This window comes from Schistocerca gregaria, chromosome 10 (assembly GCF_023897955.1).
Source record: "Schistocerca gregaria isolate iqSchGreg1 chromosome 10, iqSchGreg1.2, whole genome shotgun sequence".
Taxonomy (NCBI): domain Eukaryota; kingdom Metazoa; phylum Arthropoda; class Insecta; order Orthoptera; family Acrididae; genus Schistocerca; species Schistocerca gregaria.
In genome coordinates, this window is record NC_064929.1 from 39,757,214 (window position 1) to 39,775,186 (window position 17,973).

Below are 17,973 nucleotides of genomic sequence, written 5' to 3' on the forward strand. Positions count from 1 at the left end.
TTGGTCGCGGCGAACCTAAAGGCACGCAAGATGTTGCAAAGCCAGCGTCACAGACTGATATGATGTATACTGACGTAAGGAGAGCAAGATGTAAGTGTGGGGACCGGCTGTTATCGAGGTGTCATCTGTCTTAGATATCGCGGCTTAACGTCATTGAAGTCTAGAGGGTGGACAACACGTTGGTCTTACTCAGAGCGGTGTCGGAATTCTATTTTCGACGTTATACGTGCCACTTTCATTTTGGCCAACTACGATTCGATACAGAATGCACGAAACGTGAAAGACACCCTAACGGATACATATAGAGTAGTGTTTGTCTGCTGAATAATGGGAGTGCAAGGGTCTGTGTCGTCTATATGGCTGTATGTAGCACCATTAGCCTTTGGGGGGGGGGGGGGGGGCTTGCGTAGCTCAGATGGTAGAGTGCTCGCTTAGTATGCGAGAGGTACTGGGATCAATACCCAGTGCCTCCAGAATTTTTAACACACCTACTTGCGCACCTTGCCATGCAAGTGGAATAATTCACAACCAGCAGATGTGTGTAGGAAGATAAAAGCGAATGATTAGCATCCACAATTGACAAGCGTGCTGTTATTAGTGCGCAGGAAGCACCCTCCTCCCACGCCTACACTTAATTTAGAAACAGTACAAGTGTTCCCGTAAGATTCTCAAGCCTATGTCGGAAAGATCTGCCTTGCGCTGAGTTCACGTAAATCCCACTGCACATTCCTATTCTTTGCGTGCAGTCAGCTGCTACTGGTGTTGCTAGTTGTGACTGCTGATAACAGATGCCGTAGCAATCAATTCATGGAGTGAGTTGTATGTTTTGCGATAGTCTGTCTCTGACAAGCAAGCACAGGTGACATAGGTGCGAACACAGGAAGCTTGCAGACCCTCGCTGCCTGCAGACACCGAGCAGCCACACTAGGAGGGCGGCCTAAGCCGTAGGCGAAATGTGCTCATTCGCTTTGGCGCGACGTCGAACTATAAATAATGCTGTCACTAGCGTGAGCGTCGTGGAAAGTCGGAAAAGTCGGCTGCGAGGGTGAGTGCCTAGTTTGGGGAGCGTTTCGTAGTATGCGCAGTGCAATGGAGACGCGGAAACTTGTTGTGGCCCAGTGTTTTGCAGTTGGACGACAAGATTGGTACACAGTAGTAAAGAGCGAGGCACTGAGTTGGCATGAATAATGGAGTGCACAATGGGGCTCGAGATGTGTTTGTTACCTCAGGTGCTGTATGATTGTCGACAAGGAGTGAAAACGGAGCAATTTGTGACGGCTCTTTCAATTTAAGACGTCAAAAACAGACGGAATTTGCATTTGTAATACCAGAGCATGGAAACTACTTGGAACTTTTGTGTATATGAACGGGTCCGCGCCTTTGTACTCTGCTCCCTTCACCGCTACAAACCAACCAACCATCGTGTCCGTGCGCATGTGAGTCGCAAAGAATGGGGAATAGCGCAGTCTGCTCGTGCATGGGGCGTAGCTCAGTTGGTAGGGCGTTCGCTTGGCATGTGAAAGGTCCAGGGTTCAAGCCGCGGCGCCTCCATTTTTTGTGGTCAGTGCATGGTAAGTGTTGGTCGCGGCGAACCTAAAGGCACGCAAGATGTTACAAAGCCAGCGTCACAGACTGATATGATGTATACTGACGTAAGGAGAGCAAGATGTAAGTGTGGGGCCCGGCTGTTATCGAGGTGTCATCTGTCTTAGGTATCGCGGCTTAACCTCATTGAAGTCTAGAGGGTGGACAACACGTTGGTCTTACTCAGAGCGGTGTCCGAATTCTATTTTCGACGTTATACGTGCCACTTTCATTGTGGCCAACTACAATTCGATACAGAATGCACGAAACGTGAAAGACACCCTAACGGATACATAGAGAGTAGTGTTTGTCTGCTGAATAATGGGAGTGGAAGGGTCTGTGTCGTCTATATGGCTGTATGTAGCACGATTAGTCTTCGTGGGGGCTTGCGTAGCTCAGATGGTAGAGTGCTCGATTAGTATGCGAGAGGTACTGGGATCAATACCCAGTGCCTCCAGAATTTTTAACACACCTAAATGCGCACCTTGCCATGCATGTGGATTAATTCACAACCAGCAGATGTGTCTAGGAAGATACAAGCGAATGATTAGCATCCACAATTGACAAGCGTGCTGTTATTAGTGCGCAGGAAGCACCCTCCTCCCACGCCTACACTTAATTTAGAAACAGTACAAGTGTTCCCGTAAGATTCTCAAGCCTATGTCGGAAAGATCTGCCTTGCGCTGAGTTCACGTAAATCCCACTGCACATTCCTATTCTTTGCGTGCAGTCAGCTGCTACTGGTGTTGCTAGTTGTGACTACTGATAACAGATGCCGTAGCAATCAATTCATGGAGTGAGTTGTATGTTTTGCGATAGTCTGTCTCTGACAAGCAAGCACAGGTGACATAGGTGCGAACACAGGAAGCTTGCAGAGCCTCGCTGCCTGCAGACACCGAGCAGACACACTAGGAGGGCGGCCTAAGCCGTAGGCGAAATGTGCTCATTCGCTTTGGCGCGACGTCGAACTATAAATAATGCTGTCACTAGCGTGAGCGTCGTGGAAAGTCGGAAAAGTCGGCTGCGAGGGTGAGTGCCAAGTTTGGGGAGCGTTTCGTAGTATGTGCAGTGCAATGGAGACGCGGAAACTTTTTGTGGCCCAGTGTTTTGCAGTTGGACGACAAGATTGGTACACAGTAGTAAAGAGCGAGGCACTGAGTTGTCATGAATAATGGAGTGCACAACGAGGCTCGAGATGTGTTTGTTACCTCAGGTGCTGTATGATTGTCGACAAGGAGTGAAAACGGAGCAATTTGTGACGGCTCTTTCAATTTAAGACGTTAAAAACAGACGGAATTTGCATTTGTAATACCAGCGCATGGAAACTACTTGGAACTTTTGTGTATATGAACGGGTCCGCGCCTTTGTACTCTGCTCCCTTCACCGCTACAAACCAACCAACCATCGTGTCCGTGCGCATCTGAGTCGCAAAGAATGGGGAATAGCGCAGTTTGCTCGTGCATGGGGCGTAGCTTAGTTGGTAGAGCGTTCGCTTGGCATGAGAAAGGTCCAGGTTTCAAGCCGCGGCGCCTCCATATTTTGTAGTCAGTGCATGGTAAGTGTTGGTCGCGGCGAACCTAAAGGCACGCAAGATGTTGCAAAGCCAGCGTCACAGAGTAATATGATGTATACTGACGTAAGGTGAGCAAGATGTAAGTGTGGGGACCGGTTGTTATCGAGGTGTCATCTGTCTTAGGTATCGCGGCTTAACCTCATTGAAGTCTAGAGGGTGGACAACACGTTGGTCTTACTCAGAGCGGTGTCCGAATTCTATTTTCGACGTTATACGTGCCACTATCATTGTGGCCAACTACGATTCGATACAGAATGCACGAAACCTGAAAGACACCCTAACGGATACATAGAGAGTAGTGTTTGTCTGCTGAATAATGGGAGTGCAAGGGTCTGTGTCGTCTATATGACTGTATGTAGCACCATTAGTCTTCGGGGGGGCGGGCGTAGCTCAGATGGTAGAGCGCTCGCTTAGTATGCGAGAGGTACTGGGATCAATACCCAGTGCCTCCAGAATTTTTAACACACCTACATGCGCACCTTGCCATGCAAGTGGAATAATTCACAACCAGCAGATGTGTCTAGGAAGATACAAGCGAATGATTAGCATCCACAATTGACAAGTGTGCTGTTATTAGTGCGCAGGAAGCACCCTCCTCCCACGCCTACACTTAATTTAGAAACAGTACAAGTGTTCCCGTAAGATTCTCTAGCCTATGTCGGAAAGATCTGCCTTGCGCTGAGTTCACGTAAATCCCACTGCACATTCCTATTCTTTGCGTGCAGTCAGCTGCTACTGGTGTTGCTAGTTGTGACTGCTGATAACAGATGCCGTAGCAATCAATTCATGGAGTGAGTTGTATGTTTTGCGATAGTCTGTCTCTGACAAGCAAGCACAGGTGACATAGGTGCGAACACAGGAAGCTTTCAGACCCTCGCTGCCTGCAGACACCGAGCAGCCACACTAGGAGGGCGGCCTAAGCCGTAGGCGAAATGTGCTCATTCGCTTTGGCGCGACGTCGAACTATAAATAATGCTGTCACTAGCGTGAGCGTCGTGGAAAGTCGGAAAAGTCGGCTGCGAGGGTGAGTGCCTAGTTTGGGGAGCGTTTCGTAGTATGCGCAGTGCAATGGAGACGCGGAAACTTGTTGTGGCCCAGTGTTTTGCAGTTGGACGACAAGATTGGTACACAGTAGTAAAGAGCGAGGCACTGAGTTGGCATGAATAATGGAGTGCACAATGGGGCTCGAGATGTGTTTGTTACCTCAGGTGCTGTATGATTGTCGACAAGGAGTGAAAACGGAGCAATTTGTGACGGCTCTTTCAATTTAAGACGTTAAAAACAGACGGAATTTGCATTTGTAATACCAGAGCATGGAAACTACTTGGAACTTTTGTGTATATGAACGGGTCCGCGCCTTTGTACTCTGCTCCCTTCACCGCTACAAACCAACCAACCATCGTGTCCGTGCGCATCTGAGTCGCAAAGAATGGGGAATAGCGCAGTTTGCTCGTGCATGGGGCGTAGCTCAGTTGGTAGAGCGTTCGCTTGGCATGTGAAAGGTCCAGGGTTCAAGCCGCGGCACCTCCATTTTTTTGTGATCAGTGCATGGTAAGTGTTGGTCGCGGCGAACCTAAAGGCACGCAAGATGTTGCAAAGCCAGCGTCACAGACTGATATGATGTATACTGACGTAAGGAGAGCAAGATGTAAGTGTGGGGACCGGCTGTTGTGGAGGTGTCATCTGTCTTAGGTATCGCGGCTTAACCTCATTGAAGTCTAGAGGGTGGACAACACGTTGGTCTTACTCAGAGCGGTGTCCGAATTCTATTTTCGACGTTATACGTGCCACTTTCATTGTGGCCAACAACGATTCGATACAGAATGCACGAAACGTGAAAGACACCCTAACGGATACATAGAGAGTAGTGTTTGTCTGCTGAATAATGGGAGTGCAAGGGTCTGTGTCGTCTATATGGCTGTATGTAGCACCATTAGTCTTCGGGGGGGCTTGCGTAGCTCAGATGGTAGAGTGCTCCCTTAGTATGCGAGAGGTACTGGGATCAATACCCAGTGCCTATAGAATTTTTAACACACCTACATGCGCACCTTGCCATGCAAGTGGAATAATTCACAACCAGCAGATGTGTGTAGGAAGATACAAGCGAATGATTAGCATCCACAATTGACAAGCGTGCTGTTATTAGTGCGCAGGAAGCACCCTCCTCCCACGCCTACACTTAATTTAGAAACAGTACAAGTGTTCCCGTAAGATTCTCAAGCCTATGTCGGAAAGATCTGCCTTGCGCCGAGTTCACGTAAATCCCACTGCACATTCCTATTCTTTGCGTGCAGTCAGCTGCTACTGGTGTTGCTAGTTGTGACTGCTGATAACAGATGCCGTAGCAATCAATTCATGGAGTGAGTTGTATGTTTTGCGATAGTCTGTCTCTGACAAGCAAGCACAGGTGACATAGGTGCGAACACAGGAAGCTTGCAGACCCTCGCTGCCTGCAGACACCGAGCAGCCACACTAGGAGGGCGGCCTAAGCCCTAGGCGAAATGTGCTCATTCGCTTTGGCGCGACGTCGAACTATAAATAATGCTGTCACTAGCATGAGCGTTGCGTGAGCGTCGTGGAAAGTCGGAAAAGTCGGCTACGAGGGTGAGTGCCTAGTTTGGGGAGCGTTTCGTAGTATGCGCAGTGCAATGGAGACGCGGAAACTTGTTGTGGCCCAGTGTTTTGCAGTTGGACGACAAGATTGGTACACAGTAGTAAAGAGCGAGGCACTGAGTTGGCATGAATAATGGAGTGCACAATGGGGCTCGAGATGTGTTTGTTACCTCAGGTGCTGTATGATTGTCGACAAGGAGTGAAAACGGAGCAATTTGTGACGGCTCTTTCAATTTAAGACGTTAAAAACAGACGGAATTTGCATTTGTAATACCAGAGCATGGAAACTACTTGGAACTTTTGTGTATATGAACGGGTCCGCGCCTATGTACTCTGCTCCCTTCACCGCTACAAACCAACCTACCATCGTGTCCGTGCGCATCTGAGTCGCAAAGAATGGGGAATAGCGCAGTTTGCTCGTGCATGGGGCGTAGCTCAGTTGGTAGAGCGTTCGCTTGGCATGTGAAAGGTCCAGGGTTCAAGCCGCGGCACCTCCATTTTTTTGTGGTCAGTGCATGGTAAGTGTTGGTCGCGGCGAACCTAAAGGCACGCAAGATGTTGCAAAGCCAGCGTCACAGACTGATATGATGTATACTGACGTAAGGAGAGCAAGATGTAAGTGTGGGGACCGGCTGTTATCGAGGTGTCATCTGTCTTAGGTATCGCGGCTTAACGTCATTGAAGTCTAGAGGGTGGACAACACGTTGGTCTTACTCAGAGCGGTGTCGGAATTCTATTTTCGACGTTATACGTGCCACTTTCATTTTGGCCAACTACGATTCGAAACAGAATGCACGAAACGTGAAAGACACCCTAACGGATACATAGAGAGTAGTGTTTGTCTGCTGAATAATGGGAGTGCAAGGGTCTGTGTCGTCTATATGGCTGTATGTAGCACCATTAGTCTTCGGGGGGGCGGGCGTAGCTCAGATGGTAGAGCGCTCGATTAGTATGCGAGAGGTACTGGGATCAATACCCAGTGCCTCCAGAATTTTTAACACACCTACTTGCGCACCTTGCCATGCAAGTGGAATAATTCACAACCAGCAGATGTGTCTAGGAAGATACAAGCGAATGATTAGCATCCACAATTGACAAGCGTGCTGTTATTAGTGCGCAGGAAGCACCCTCCTCCCACGCCTACACTTAATTTAGAAACAGTACAAGTGTTCCCGTAAGATTCTCAAGCCTATGTCGGAAAGATCTGCCTTGCGCCGAGTTCACGTAAATCCCACTGCACATTCCTATTCTTTGCGTGCAGTCAGCTGCTACTGGTGTTGCTAGTTGTGACTGCTGATAACAGATGCCGTAGCAATCAATTCATGGAGTGAGTTGTATGTTTTGCGATAGTCTGTCTCTGACAAGCAAGCACAGGTGACATAGGTGCGAACACAGGAAGCTTGCAGAGCCTCGCTGCCTGCAGACACCGAGCAGCCACACTAGGAGGGCGGCCTAAGCCGTAGGCGAAATGTGCTCATTCGCTTGGGCGCGACGTCGAACTATAAATAATGCTGTCACTAGCGTGAGCGTCGTGGAAAGTCGGAAAAGTCGGCTGCGAGGGTGAGTGCCTAGTTTGGGGAGCGTTTCGTAGTATGCGCAGTGCAATGGAGACGCGGAAACTTGTTGTGGCCCAGTGTTTTGCAGTTGGACGACAAGATTGGTACACAGTAGTAAAGAGCGAGGCACTGAGTTGGCATGAATAATGGAGTGCACAATGGGGCTCGAGATGTGTTTGTTACCTCAGGTGCCGTATGATTGTCGACAAGGAGTGAAAACGGAGCAATTTGTGACGGCTCTTTCAATTTAAGACGTTAAAAACAGACGGAATTTGCATTTGTAATACCAGAGCATGAAAACTACTTGGAACTTTTGTGTATATGAACGTGTCCGCGCCTTTGTACTCTGCTCCCTTCACCGCTACAAACCAACCAACCATCGTGTCCGTGCGCATCTGAGTCGCAAAGAATGGGGAATAGCGCAGTTTGCTCGTGCATGGGGCGTAGCTCAGTTGGTAGAGCGTTCGCTTGGCATGTGAAAGGTCCAGGGTTCGAGCCGCGGCACCTCCATTTTTTTGTGGTCAGTGCATGGTAAGTGTTGGTCGCGGCGAACCTAAAGGCACGCAAGATGTTGCAAAGCCAGCGTCACAGACTGATATGATGTATACTGACGTAAGGAGAGCAAGATGTAAGTGTGGTGACCGGCTGTTATCGAGGTGGCATCTGTCTTAGGTATCGCGGCTTAACGTCATTGAAGTCTAGAGGGTGGACAACACGTTGGTCTTACTCAGAGCGGTGTCGGAATTCTATTTTCGACGTTATACGTGCCACTTTCATTTTGGCCAACTACGATTCGATACAGAATGCACGAAACGTGAAAGACACCCTAACGGATACATAGAGAGTAGGGTTTGTCTGCTGAATAATGGGAGTGCAAGGGTCTGTGTCGTCTATATGGCTGTATGTAGCACCATTAGTGTTCGGGGGGGGGGGGGGCTTGTGTAGCTCAGATGGTAGAGTGCTCGCTTAGTATGCGAGAGGTACTGGGATCAATACCCAGTGCCTCCAGAATTTTTAACACACCTACTTGCGCACCTTGCCATGCAAGTGGAATAATTCACAACCATCAGATGTGTCTACGAAGATACAAGCGAATGATTAGCATCCACAATTGACAAGCGTGCTGTTATTAGTGCGCAGGAAGCACCCTCCTCCCACGCCTACACTTAATTTAGAAACAGTACAAGTGTTCCCGTAAGATTCTCAAACCTATGTCGGAAAGATCTGCCTTGCGCTGAGTTCACGTAAATCAAACTGCACATTCCTATTCCTTGCGTGCAGTCAGCTGCTACTGGTGTTGCTAGTTGTGACTGCTGATAACAGATGCCGTAGCAATCAATTCATGGAGTGAGTTGTATGTTTTGCGATAGTCTGTCTCTGACAAGCAAGCACAGGTGACATAGGTGCGAACACAGGAAGCTTGCAGACCCTCGCTGCCTGCAGACACCGAGCAGCCACACTAGGAGGGCGGCCTAAGCCGTAGGCGAAATGTGCTCATTCGCTTTGGCGCGACGTCGAACTATAAATAATGCTGTCACTAGCGTGAGCGTCGTGGAAAGTCGGAAAAGTCGGCTGCGAGGGTGAGTGCCTAGTTTGGGGAGCGTTTCGTAGTATGCGCAGTGCAATGGAGACGCGGAAACTTGTTGTGGCCCAGTGTTTTGCAGTTGGACGACAAGATTGGTACACAGTAGTAAAGAGCGAGGCACTGAGTTGGCATGAATAATGGAGTGCACAATGGGGCTCGAGATGTGTTTGTTACCTCAGGTGCTGTATGATTGTCGACAAGGAGTGAAAACGGAGCAATTTGTGACGGCTCTTTCAATTTAAGACGTTAAAAACAGACGGAATTTGCATTTGTAATACCAGAGCATGGAAACTACTTGGAACTTTTGTGTATATGAACGGGTCCGCGCCTTTGTACTCTGCTCCCTTCACCGCTACAAACCAACCAACCATCGTGTCCGTGCGCATCTGAGTCGCAAAGAATGGGGAATAGCGCAGTCTGCTCGTGCATGGGGCGTAGCTCAGTTGGTAGGGCGTTCGCTTGGCATGTGAAAGGTCCAGGGTTCAAGCCGCGGCGCCTCCATTTTTGTGGTCAGTGCATGGTAAGTGTTGGTCGCGGCGAACCTAAAGGCACGCAAGATGTTGCAAAGCCAGCGTCACAGACTGATATGATGTATACTGACGTAAGGAGAGCAAGATGTAAGTGTGGGGACCGGCTGTTATCGAGGTGTCATCTGTCTTAGGTATCGCGGCTTAACCTCATTGAAGTCTAGAGGGTGGACAACACGTTGGTCTTACTCAGAGCGGTGTCCGAATTCTATTTTCGACGTTATACGTGCCACTTTCATTGTGGCCAAGTACGATTCGATACAGAATGCACGAAACGTGAAAGACACCCTAACGGATACATAGAGAGTAGTGTTTGTCTGCTGAATAATGGGAGTGCAAGGGTCTGTGTCGTCTATATGGCTGTATGTAGCACCATTAGTCTTCGGGGGGCTTGCGTAGCTCAGATGGTAGAGTGCTCGCTTAGTATGCGAGAGGTACTGGGATCAATACCCAGTGCCTCCAGATTTTTTAACACACCTACATGCGCACCTTGCCATGCAAGTGGAATAATTCACAACCAGCAGATGTGTGTAGGAAGATACAAGCGAATGATTAGCATCCACAATTGACAAGCGTGCTGTTATTAGTGCGCAGGAAGCACCCTCCTCCCACGCCTACACTTAATTTAGAAACAGTACAAGTGTTCCCGTAAGATTCTCAAGCCTATGTCGGAAAGATCTGCCTTGCGCTGAGTTCACGTAAATCCCACTGCACATTCCTATTCTTTGCGTGCAGTCAGCTGCTACTGGTGTTGCTAGTTGTGACTGCTGATAACAGATGCCGTAGCAATCAATTCATGGAGTGAGTTGTATGTTTTGCGATAGTCTGTCTCTGACAAGCAAGCACAGGTGACATAGGTGCGAACACAGGAAGCTTGCAGACCCTCGCTGCCTGCAGACACCGAGCAGCCACACTAGGAGGGCGGCCTAAGCCGTAGGCGAAATGTGCTCATTCGCTTTGGCGCGACGTCGAACTATAAATAATGCTGTCACTAGCGTGAGCGTCGTGGAAAGTCGGAAAAGTCGGCTGCGAGGGTGAGTGCCTAGTTTGGGGAGCGTTTCGTAGTATGCGCAGTGCAATGGAGACGCGGAAACTTGTTGTGGCCCAGTGTTTTGCAGTTGGACGACAAGATTGGTACACAGTAGTAAAGAGCGAGGCACTGAGTTGGCATGAATAATGGAGTGCACAATGGGGCTCGAGATGTGTTTGTTACCTCAGGTGCTGTATGATTGTCGACAAGGAGTGAAAACGGAGCAATTTGTGACGGCTCTTTCAATTTAAGACGTTAAAAACAGACGGAATTTGCATTTGTAATACCAGAGCATGGAAACTACTTGGAACTTTTGTGTATATGAACGGGTCCGCGCCTTTGTACTCTGCTCCCTTCACCGCTACAAACCAACCAACCATCGTGTCCGTGCGCATCTGAGTCGCAAAGAATGGGGAATAGCACAGTTTGCTCGTGCATGGGGCGTAGCTCAGTTGGTAGAGCGTTCGCTTGGCATGTGAAAGGTCCAGGGTTCAAGCCGCGGCACCTCCATTTTTTTGTGGTCAGTGCATGGTAAGTGTTGGTCGCGGCGAACCTAAAGGCACGCAAGATGTTGCAAAGCCAGCGTCACAGACTGATATGATGTATACTGACGTAAGGAGAGCAAGATGTAAGTGTGGGGACCGGCTGTTATCGAGGTGTCATCTGTCTTAGGTATCGCGGCTTAACGTCATTGAAGTCTAGAGGGTGGACAACACGTTGGTCTTACTCAGAGCGGTGTCGGAATTCTATTTTCGACGTTATACGTGCCACTTTCATTTTGGCCAACTACGATTCGATACAGAATGCACGAAACGTGAAAGACACCCTAACGGATACATAGAGAGTAGTGTTTGTCTGCTGAATAATGGGAGTGCAAGGGTCTGTGTCGTCTATATGGCTGTATGTAGCACCATTAGCCTTTGGGGGTAGGGGGGGGGGGGGGCTTGCGTAGTTCAGATGGTAGAGTGCTCGCTTAGTATGCGAGAGGTACTGGGATCAATACCCAGTGCCTCCAGAATTTTTAACACACCTACTTGCGCACCTTGCCATGCAAGTGGAATAATTCACAACCAGCAGATGTGTGTAGGAAGATAAAAGCGAATGATTAGCATCCACAATTGACAAGCGTGCTGTTATTAGTGCGCAGGAAGCACCCTCCTCCCACGCCTACACTTAATTTAGAAACAGTACAAGTGTTCCCGTAAGATTCTCAAGCCTATGTCGGAAAGATCTGCCTTGCGCTGAGTTCACGTAAATCCCACTGCACATTCCTATTCTTTGCGTGCAGTCAGCTGCTACTGGTGTTGCTAGTTGTGACTGCTGATAACAGATGCCGTAGCAATCAATTCATGGAGTGAGTTGTATGTTTTGCGATAGTCTGTCTCTGACAAGCAAGCACAGGTGACATAGGTGCGAACACAGGAAGCTTGCAGACCCTCGCTGCCTGCAGACACCGAGCAGCCACACTAGGAGGGCGGCCTAAGCCGTAGGCGAAATGTGCTCATTCGCTTTGGCGCGACGTCGAACTATAAATAATGCTGTCACTAGCGTGAGCGTTGCGTGACCGTCGTGGAAAGTCGGAAAAGTCGGCTGCGAGGGTGAGTGCCTAGTTTGGGGAGCGTTTCGTAGTATGCGCACTGCAATGGAGACGCGGAAACTTGTTGTGGCCCAGTGTTTTGCAGTTGGACGACAAGATTGGTACACAGTAGTAAAGAGCGAGGCACTGAGTTGGCATGAATAATGGAGTGCACAATGGGGCTCGAGATGTGTTTGTTACCTCAGGTGCTGTATGATTGTCGACAAGGAGTGAAAACGGAGCAATTTGTGACGGCTCTTTCAATTTAAGACGTTAAAAACAGACGGATTTTGCATTTGTAATACCAGAGCATCGAAACTACTTGGAACTTTTGTGTATATGAACGGGTCCGCGCCTTTGTACTCTGCTCCCTTCACCGCTACAAACCAACCAACCATCGTGTCCGTGCGCATCTGAGTCGCAAAGAATGGGGAATAGCGCAGTCTGCTCGTGCATGGGGCGTAGCTCAGTTGGTAGGGCGTTCGCTTGGTATGTGTAAGGTCCAGGGTTCAAGCCGCGGCGCCTGCATTTTTTGTGGTCAGTGCATGGTAAGTGTTGGTCGCGGCGAACCTAAAGGCACGCAAGATGTTGCAAAGCCAGCGTCACAGACTGATATGATGTATACTGACGTAAGGAGAGCAAGATGTAAGTGTGGGGACCGGCTGTTATCGAGATGTCATCTGTCTTAGGTATCGCGGCTTAACCTCATTGAAGTCTAGAGGGTGGACAACACGTTGGTCTTACTCAGAGCGGTGTCCGAATTCTATTTTCGAAGTTATACGTGCCACTTTCATTGTGGCCAACTACGATTCGATACAGAATGCACGAAACGTGAAAGACACCCTAACGGATACATAGAGAGTAGTGTTTGTCTGCTGAATAATGGGAGTGCAAGGGTCTGTGTCGTCTATATGGCTGTATGTAGCACCATTAGTCTTCGGGAGGGCTTGCGTAGCTCAGATGGTAGAGTGCTCGCTTAGTATGCGAGAGGTACTGGGATCAATACCCAGTGCCTCCAGAATTTTTAACACACCTAGAAGCGCACCTTGCCAAGCAAGTGGAATAATTCACAACCAGCAGATGTGTGTAGGAAGATACAAGCGAATGATTAGCATCCACAATTGACAAGCGTGCTGTTATTAGTGCGCAGGAAGCACCCTCCTCCCACGCCTACACTTAATTTAGAAACAGTACAAGTGTTCCCGTAAGATTCTCAAGCCTATGTCGGAAAGATCTGCCTTGCGCTGAGTTCACGTAAATCCCACTGCACATTCATATTCTTTGCGTGCAGTCAGCTGCTACTGGTGTTGCTAGTTGTGACTGCTGATAACAGATGCCGTAGCAATCAATTCATGGAGTGAGTTGTATGTTTTGCGATAGTCTGTCTCTGACAAGCAAGCACAGGTGACATAGGTGCGAACACAGGAAGCTTGCAGACCCTCGCTGCCTGCAGACACCGAGCAGCCACACTAGGAGGGCGGCCTAAGCCGTAGGCGAAATGTGCTCATTCGCTTTGGCGCGACGTCGAACTATAAATAATGCTGTCACTAGCGTGAGCGTCGTGGAAAGTCGGAAAAGTCGGCTGCGAGTGTGAGTACCAAGTTTGGGGAGCGTTTCGTAGTATGCGCAGTGCAATGGAGATGCGGAAACTTGTTGTGGCCCAGTGTTTTGCAGTTGGACGACAAGATTAGTACACAGTAGTAAAGAGCGAGGCACTGAGTTGGCATGAATAATGGAGTGCACAATGGGGCTCGAGATGTGTTTGTTACCTCAGGTGCTGTATGATTGTCGACAAGGAGTGAAAACGGAGCAATTTGTGACGGCTCTTTCAATTTAAGACGTTAAAAACAGACGGAATTTGCATTTGTAATACCAGAGCATCGAAACTACTTGGAACGTTTGTGTATATGAACGGGTCCGCGCCTTTGTACTCTGCTCCCTTCACCGCTACAAACCAACCAACCATCGTGTCCGTGCGCATCTGAGTCGCAAAGAATAGGGAATAGCGCAATTTGCTCGTGCATGGGGCGTAGCTCAGTTGGTAGAGCGTTCGCTTGGCATGTGAAAAGTCCAGGGTTCAAGCCGAGGCGCCTCCATTTTTTGTAGTCAGTGCATGGTAAGTGTTGGTCGCGGCGAACCTAAAGGCACGCAAGATGTTGCAAAGCCAGCGTCACAGACTGATATGATGTATACTGACGTAAGGATAGCAAGAAGTAAGTGTGTGGACCGGCTGTTATCGAGGTGTCATCTGTCTTAGGTATCGCGGCTTAACCTCATTGAAGTCTAGAGGGTGGACAACACGTTGGTCTTACTCAGAGCGGTGTCCGAATTCTATTTTCGACGTTATACGTGCCACTTTCATTGTGGCCAACTACGATTAGATACAGAATGCACGAAACCTGAAAGACACCATAACGGATACATAGAGAGTAGTGTTTGTCTGCTGAATAATGGGAGTGCAAGGGTCTGTGTCGTCTATATGGCTGTATGTAGCACCATTAGTCTTCGGGGGTGCCTGCGTAGCTCAGATGGTAGAGCGCTCGCTTAGTATCCGAGAGGTACTGGGATCATTAACCAGTGCCTCCAGAATTTTTAACACACCTACATGCGCACCTTGCCATGCAAGTGGAATAATTCACAACCAGGAGATGTGTCTAGGAAGATACAAGCGAATTATTAGCATCCACAATTGACAAGCGTGCTGTTATTAGTGCGCAGGAAGCACCCTCCTCCCACGCCTACACTTAATTTAGAAACAGTACAAGTGTTCCCGTAAGATTCTCAAGCCTATGTCGGAAAGATCTGCCTTGCGCCGAGTTCACGTAAATCCCACTGCACATTCCTATTCTTTGCGTGCAGTCAGCTGCTACTGGTGTTGCTAGTTGTGACTGCTGATAACAGATGCCGTAGCAATCAATTCATGGAGTGAGTTGTATGTTTTGCGATAGTCTGTCTCTGACAAGCAAGCACAGGTGACATAGGTGCGAACACAGGAAGCTTGCAGACCCTCGCTGCCTGCAGACACCGAGCAGCCACACTAGGAGGGCGGCCTAAGCCGTAGGCGAAATTTGCTCATTCGCTTTGGCGCGACGTCGAACTATAAATAATGCTGTCACTAGCCTGAGCGTCGTAGAAAGTCGGAAAAGTCGGCTGCGAGGGTGAGTGCCAAGTTTGGGGAGCGTTTTGTAGTATGCGCAGTGCAATGGAGACGCGGAAACTTGTTGTGGCCCAGTGTTTTGCAGTTGGACGACAAGATTGGTACACAGTAGTAAAGAGCGAGGCACTGAGTTGGCATGAATAATGGAGTGCACAATGGGGCTCGAGATGTGTTTGTTACCTCAGGTGCTGTATGATTGTCGACAAGGAGTGAAAACGGAGCAATTTGTGACGGCTCTTTCAATTTAAGACGTTAAAAACAGACGGAATTTGCATTTGTAATACCAGAGCATGGAAACTACTTGGAACTTTTGTGTATATGAACGGGTCCGCGCCTTTGTACTCTGCTCCCTTCACCGCTACAAACCAACCAACCATCGTGTCCGTGCGCATCTGAGTCGCAAAGAATGGGGAATAGCACAGTTTGCTCGTGCATGGGGCGTAGCTCAGTTGGTAGAGCGTTCGCTTGGCATGTGAAAGGTCCAGGGTTCAAGCCGCGGCACCTCCATTTTTTTGTGGTCAGTGCATGGTAAGTGTTGGTCGCGGCGAACCTAAAGGCACGCAAGATGTTGCAAAGCCAGCGTCACAGACTGATATGATGTATACTGACGTAAGGAGAGCAAGATGTAAGTGTGGGGACCGGCTGTTATCGAGGTGTCATCTGTCTTAGGTATCGCGGCTTAACGTCATTGAAGTCTAGAGGGTGGACAACACGTTGGTCTTACTCAGAGCGGTGTCGGAATTCTATTTTCGACGTTATACGTGCCACTTTCATTTTGGCCAACTACGATTCGATACAGAATGCACGAAACGTGAAAGACACCCTAACGGATACATAGAGAGTAGTGTTTGTCTGCTGAATAATGGGAGTGCAAGGGTCTGTGTCGTCTATATGGCTGTATGTAGCACCATTAGCCTTTGGGGGTAGGGGGGGGGGGGGGGCTTGCGTAGTTCAGATGGTAGAGTGCTCGCTTAGTATGCGAGAGGTACTGGGATCAATACCCAGTGCCTCCAGAATTTTTAACGCACCTACTTGCGCACCTTGCCATGCAAGTGGAATAATTCACAACCAGCAGATGTGTGTAGGAAGATAAAAGCGAATGATTAGCATCCACAATTGACAAGCGTGCTGTTATTAGTGCGCAGGAAGCACCCTCCTCCCACGCCTACACTTAATTTAGAAACAGTACAAGTGTTCCCGTAAGATTCTCAAGCCTATGTCGGAAAGATCTGCCTTGCGCTGAGTTCACGTAAATCCCACTGCACATTCCTATTCTTTGCGTGCAGTCAGCTGCTACTGGTGTTGCTAGTTGTGACTGCTGATAACAGATGCCGTAGCAATCAATTCATGGAGTGAGTTGTATGTTTTGCGATAGTCTGTCTCTGACAAGCAAGCACAGGTGACATAGGTGCGAACACAGGAAGCTTGCAGACCCTCGCTGCCTGCAGACACCGAGCAGCCACACTAGGAGGGCGGCCTAAGCCGTAGGCGAAATGTGCTCATTCGCTTTGGCGCGACGTCGAACTATAAATAATGCTGTCACTAGCGTGAGCGTTGCGTGACCGTCGTGGAAAGTCGGAAAAGTCGGCTGCGAGGGTGAGTGCCTAGTTTGGGGAGCGTTTCGTAGTATGCGCACTGCAATGGAGACGCGGAAACTTGTTGTGGCCCAGTGTTTTGCAGTTGGACGACAAGATTGGTACACAGTAGTAAAGAGCGAGGCACTGAGTTGGCATGAATAATGGAGTGCACAATGGGGCTCGAGATGTGTTTGTTACCTCAGGTGCTGTATGATTGTCGACAAGGAGTGAAAACGGAGCAATTTGTGACGGCTCTTTCAATTTAAGACGTTAAAAACAGACGGATTTTGCATTTGTAATACCAGAGCATCGAAACTACTTGGAACTTTTGTGTATATGAACGGGTCCGCGCCTTTGTACTCTGCTCCCTTCACCGCTACAAACCAACCAACCATCGTGTCCGTGCGCATCTGAGTCGCAAAGAATGGGGAATAGCGCAGTCTGCTCGTGCATGGGGCGTAGCTCAGTTGGTAGGGCGTTCGCTTGGCATGTGTAAGGTCCAGGGTTCAAGCCGCGGCGCCTGCATTTTTTGTGGTCAGTGCATGGTAAGTGTTGGTCGCGGCGAACCTAAAGGCACGCAAGATGTTGCAAAGCCAGCGTCACAGACTGATATGATGTATACTGACGTAAGGAGAGCAAGATGTAAGTGTGGGGACCGGCTGTTATCGAGATGTCATCTGTCTTAGGTATCGCGGCTTAACGTCATTGAAGTCTAGAGGGTGGACAACACGTTGGTCTTACTCAGAGCGGTGTCCGAATTCTATTTTCGAAGTTATACGTGCCACTTTCATTGTGGCCAACTACGATTCGATACAGAATGCACGAAACGTGAAAGACACCCTAACGGATACATAGAGAGTAGTGTTTGTCTGCTGAATAATGGGAGTGCAAGGGTCTGTGTCGTCTATATGGCTGTATGTAGCACCATTAGTCTTCGGGAGGGCTTGCGTAGCTCAGATGGTAGAGTGCTCGCTTAGTATGCGAGAGGTACTGTGATCAATACCCAGTGCCTCCAGAATTTTTAACACACCTAGAAGCGCACCTTGCCAAGCAAGTGGAATAATTCACAACCAGCAGATGTGTGTAGGAAGATACAAGCGAATGATTAGCATCCACAATTGACAAGCGTGCTGTTATTAGTGCGCAGGAAGCACCCTCCTCCCACGCCTACACTTAATTTAGAAACAGTACAAGT